We start from the raw sequence: 6,222 nt of genomic DNA on the forward strand, positions 1-6,222 counted from the left end.
ACATGTGCACATTCTCCTCTAGGGGGCGCTGGTTCTGATCAAGGGAAAGTACAAGGGGTTGGCTGGGTTGGGCGGGCAGATTTTGAGACATGGACATTTTCTCCTCTAGGGGGCACTGGCTCTGACCATGGAAGAGGTCAAGGGGCTGGCGGGGTCAGGTGGGTAGGGACCAGGATGTGAGCACTTTCTTCTCTAGGGGATGCTGGTTCCCACCCCGTCGAAAAGCAGGGGACTGCTGGGTGCAAGATGGACGTGGGATGTGGGTTGGTTCCTTGCTCGGGGCACTGGCTCCCTGCATAACACAAGGTGACTGGTCACAGCCCAGCTCACGGCAGGGCAGGGTGCCCAGCAGCTGAAGGGGAGGAGGCCACAGGAGGTGAATCACTCCCACCCCACACTGGAGGGATCTACCAGGGCACCAAGCTGCAGAAGTCTCTGTGGGAGGCAGGATGGAGATGACAGAGAAAGGGAGCAGCGGCCCTACACCACGCGCTGGAACACGTTTGTGTACTGGGGGCCTCTCGCCTGCTTCATCTGCACCATGCTGGCAAAAAACCACTTCACCTGCAAAGAGGAAGGATAGAGAGACCAGAGGTGAGAGGGGGTCAGGGCAGGGGGTAAGGGTCTGCTCTGTCTTTCTGTGAGTCATTCTGTCTGGTTTCTATGTCTGTGTCTCATTCATTCAGACTGTCGCATGCAACTATTCTTCTTTCTCCTTCGTCCCTCCCTTTTTTCCTTCCCTTCCGTGATGCACCCAACTGTGCTAACCTGGCTCCTCCCGTCGCTGCCACCTTCACCCTTTCTCACCTTGAACAGGGTCACCGTGGCACTGTAGCACACGCTCAAGAGGAAGAGGGTGATGAAGACCGAGATGGTGCTCCAGAGGCTGTTGAGCTCCTCGTCGTCGTCCTCAGTGCAAAACTCGCCAGACAGTATCATCTCTTTTGGGAGGAGAGAAAGACACGTCACCTCCGAGTCAGCCTCTGCAAGAGAGAAAGATCAGATGTTGCATCCAACAGCAATCTGTGTCTCCCTGTCTCCACCCATCGTTCCATCTCTCCGCTCATCTGTCTCTGGGAACATTCTTCTAACCCTGACCATAAACCACCCATCCATCCCCATGAGCCATCCATCCATCTGTCCCTACATATAACTCTCTGCCTCTTCCCTTCCTTCTCTAGACAGATCCATCTATCCTCACCTCTCCATCCATCCATCCATCCCCACAAACCATCCATCCATCCATTGAAAGACATAACACCTTTCTGCCTCCTTCTTTCCCTCTCTAGACACATCCATCCATCCCTACAAACCATCCCTTCATCTATCCATCCCCATTTAGCCCTCCATATTTCGATGACCACAACCCATCCAGCCATGTATCCATCTACGCCTGTGCACCTAAACTTCTTTAGATACATGCCTCCATCTATGACCACAAAACACCCACCGATCCATTCATATGTGAATCCCAAGACACCTTCCTCCATCCATGCCTGCACCCATGAATTTCTAATCCACCCATCCATCTTTGATCAGAAAATATCCATCCACTGCACAAATCATCCATCCATCTTGAAATAAATCCCTCCCACAATCCTTCATCCATTCATCCATGAAAACAAGCCAGCTATCCATCCATAAATCCATCCATCTTACTTACCTCCATCTTTCCAGCTATACCTCTCTACACTTCCATCTATAGATACATCTACCCATGTATGATGACAAATCATCCATCAACCCATCAATACATTCCTAGATCCATCCATCCATCCTCCCATCCATCATCACTCACCACCCATTCATCCGTGACCATCAACTATCTATGCATTTACCAATCCCTTCCCAGATACCCTCATCCTTCCATCTACCTCTTTAGATACTTCCATACAGCATGATCACGAATAACCCTCCGATGTAGCAGTATATCCCTAGACACCTCCACCATCCCTCTAACCATCCTAAATGAACCCATACATGCATTCACATCCTGATCTCTGGGTACATCCATCCAACTCTGACCACGAAGAATCCATCCATCCCTAGACACTGTCTCTCTCTGCCACCCTCCTTCCATCTCTAGACATATCCATCCACTCCTGCTGGTGCTTTTCTTTATCCGTGACAAAGGAAAATCCATCCCTGCTTCTCTACATCTATCCCACCACCCATCTCTCTGTCCATGCACCCATGACCAGAATCTGTGCACATTTCCATACAAAATTAAACCTCCATTCATTGATAACAATAAGCCATCCATCTACGTAACCATCCATCCATCTCTACATCCATAATCCCAACCATCCATTTATACATGCAACAATCTGCTCCTTGACATCTCCATCCACCTATTTAGCCATCTCTAGATACAAACATCTGTTCATGACCAGCAACCCTACATGCAAAGTATCTATCTATCTATCTATCTATCTATCTATCTATCTATCTATCTATCTATCTATCTATCTATCTATCTATCTATCTATCTATCTATCTATCCCCTCTCACCCCTTCCAATTATCCCTGTCCCACAAACCATATACTGATCCATCAATCCATCTTTGGATGCTTCCATCTATCTATTTATGATGTCCTACCCTTGTATCTCCAGATACATTTATCCATCCATGGTAGCAATCCATCCAACAATCCATCCCTAGATACATCCATCAGTCCATCCAAACCTTCATTCATCCTCCATCCTTCTGCCCATCCATCCATCCATCCGTGCCTCCATTGCTCCTCTCCATCCACCTCCATCCATCCAATCATCCAGAGAAGCACGTCTCCATCCATCTCTCTCTAGTTACACCCATCCATTCATTTATCCATCAATGCCTCTATCTGTCCATCTTTAGACACATCCATCCCTGCCACCCACACAAACTTTCTTTCCCTCCATTCATCCACCACAGCCCATGGAGACGAAATGGACACAGAACCTCACTCATCCCATGTGGCCACAGCCATGTAACCAGACAGTGAAAATTGGCAGGTGTTAATTTCAATGTGCCTTAGTTTTTCTGTCTGCAAAATCTGGCTTAAGATCCCCGAGGAGTTAAATCCATAGGAGTGAGTGAGGTACCGGGATGTTGCCATGGTCAGGAAGGCCCCCAAAGACCATAATGGTTTCTTGCAGGTGCCTCCACAACCCTCATCCCAATGCACCTAAAGACCTGGGACACACTTCATTCATCTCTGGAGCTGATCATACAGGGTCAGCATCACCAAGAGCAACCTGTAGTTGCCCCAGGAGTGGGATGTCAGAATGTTGAACACGGTTGCTATTCTGAAGAAAGCCACTTGTGTTCTCTAGCTGGGAATGATGTTTTCTAGTGCCCCCGTCCCCAAACTAGAAAGCCCCCTTCCCTAGAGGTGTTTGAAGAACAGGTGCATGGATAGGTGGGGGTGCATGTTTGTGTCTCCCTGTGTTGGCTGTCTATCTGTGTGTACAACCAGGAGAGCCCAGGTGAATAGAATCCTGTGTCATGCCACATGACCTGTGTGCCCATCTGTACCAGAGTAGCTCTCTCTCTCTGTGTCTTTCTCTCTGGGTATGTCTAGACTACAGGCTTACATCGACATAAGTTTTGTTGACAGAATCTATTGACAAAACTTATGTCGACATAGAGCGTCTAGACTACAGCCAGTTCTGTCGACAAACAAGCCGCTTTGTCGACATAACAGTGTGGACACAAAGGACAGTGTAGATGCAATAATGGCTTCTATTGACAGAACTCTGTCAACAAAATGCGTCATTCCTCGTAGAATGAGGTTTACATACGTCGACAAAACTGCTGAGTTTTGTCGACGTTATGTCGACATAACTCAAAGGCAGTGTGGACGCAAGTATAGTTTTGTCGACAAAAGTCCACTTTTGTCGACAAAACCCTGTAGTCTAGACACACCCTCTGTCTCCCGCTCACCCATTCCCCTACTCTCCTACATTGCGTGGAACTCCACCTGCATCTCCTGTTTTCACCCTGAAGTTGGTTATCTTTCAACCCCAGGTGCCAGCTCTGTGCTTTGCTTGAGCCCTGCCCTCAGCCATCCATCTCTGAGGGTGTGTCTAGACTACAGGGTTTTGTCGACAAAAGTGGACTTTTGTTGACAAAACTATACCTGCGTCCATACTGCCTTTGAGTTATGTTAACATAACGTCGACAAAACTCAGCAGTTTTGTCAATGTATGTAAACCTCATTCTACAAGGAATAACGCCTTTTATCGACAGAGTTCTGTCGATAGAAGGCATTACTGCATCTACACTGACCTTTGCGTCCACACTGTTATGTCGACAAAGCGGCTTTCTTTGTCGACAGAACTGGATGTAGTCTAGACGCTCGTTGTCGACAGAAGGTTTGTGGACAGTATCTGTCGACAAAACTTCTGTCAACAAAACCCTGTAGTCTAGACATACCCTGAGGGTTGATATACACAAGGCAGGACACTGAAGGGGACAGGTAGGAGAAGGGGCTCATATGGGGGGCAATAGCAGATTCTGAATTGTGTGGGCCACCCCACAACCTGGGCCCTCAGGATCACGGGAGATAATGAGACTTCAGATTAGTTTGGTATCTGCTTTTGATAACAACCCTACTGCCACTGTTACTTTGCAAGGACTTAGTCCCTGTAGCGGACCCCTGCTTGTGGCATTGGCTGGATCCCCCTCCTCAGATGCTACTGGGGATCAGAGAGGATTGGGGGTGGAGGGAGAGCCTTTGGCATCCTAGCCAGCAGGTGAGTTGTGTATGAGGACCAGAGTATTTGAATTACCTACCCCCCACTGACTCTGTCTGGAAAATCCCTGTGGGGCTTCTGCTCCTGTCTGAAGTAACAGGAGGTGGGTGGGGTGTAGGATCATGCTGATACCATGGTAATAGCGTAGAGGAGATCTTTCCTGAATGAGATGCCAGGGATAGCTGAACCATACAACAATCCAGCTACCTACCCGGGCATCCTACGCTCCATCCAATCCTTATCTGGAACCTCCATCCCTGGTAGTTTCCTGGTAGCATCCTTATTGACTTACAAACACCATACTCCTACCTTCACATCCATACACCCATCTGTCCGTCCATCCATCCATCCATCCATCCATCCATCCATCCATCCATCCATCCATCCAACCCATATCCTAATCCCATCTACTTATCTAGTCATCCCTTTATGTATCATCTACCTCCCAGCATCCATTGCCATCTGTCCCCTTTAAAGCACATTCATCCATTGGCAGATATATATAGTAATCTATCCATCCATCCATGGCCTTATTCACCCATGTATTCATCCTCATCCCTCTATTAGTCACTATCTGTAACTGCCCATCCATCCATCCATCCATCCATCAGTCTGGCCATTCATCCATGCCTCTATCCCTCCCTCCATCACCATGCATTCTCATTTTCCAGTCACCATTCATCCCCATCGGTGTCGATCCCCATCTCTCTCCATCCATCTGTTACAGACCATCTATGGCCACATATCCATCCCTTCATCCTTCAGAATGGGTACCCTTTTCCAACCTTCTCCATAGATTTACCCATCCATCCCCAGCCATGCACTCGCTGATACCCCCATATCACATGTAAACTTTCGAGCCATCAGTTCCTCCCGTTAAAATGCAGTCTAATGGAACTGGAGTCTGATACTAATTTGCTAACGGATGTGAGCCTCGTAAGTTCCCTACCCATCTCAGTGTCGCTATTTCTTCTCCCTCTTTCTCTGTTTAGGTGTCATCCCTTTGACTCCAGTGTGTATGCCTAAGAGGGCCCTGAACTTATTTAGGGTAGGAGACTCTAATTTACTTCAAATAATTCTCTCTCTCTGCAATATCTGTTGGCCTCTTAGTCCTCAAAGACATGCCTCCCCCCCCCCCCCCACTGAGCTGGGCTTGAACGTATCTGATTCCATATAATTTATATGTAAATGTTTAACTGCCAATCTAGACCTCTCCAACACTGCTCCCATGATGTAGCCACTGAACCTTCCTTCAGTAGCATCCACCCACCCTTCCTTGAGGGCATCTACCCAGCCTCCCTTCTAGGGCCTCCACCTATATTTCCTTCAATGGCATCTAGCCACCCTTCCTTCCACACCTTCAACTTTGGTATCTACACATCCTTCCTTTCATGCCTCCAATAGATCCTATTTCCATGCCGTCAACCTATCATTTCTTCAATGGTATCAACCAGTCCTTCCTTCCATGGGACCTATGTGCC

General features: G+C 48.0%; 1 gene segment (V, D, J or C); it reads right to left on the reverse strand.

Moving 5' to 3' along the window:
* The window catches only part of LOC102458305 (immunoglobulin heavy constant gamma 2-like), a 209,142-nt gene that overhangs the window by 31,688 nt on the left and 171,232 nt on the right, over positions 1 to 6,222 (reverse strand).

Source organism: Pelodiscus sinensis, chromosome 30 (assembly GCF_052426305.1).
Source record: "Pelodiscus sinensis isolate ZL-2025 chromosome 30, ASM5242630v1, whole genome shotgun sequence".
NCBI lineage: Eukaryota > Metazoa > Chordata > Testudines > Trionychidae > Pelodiscus > Pelodiscus sinensis.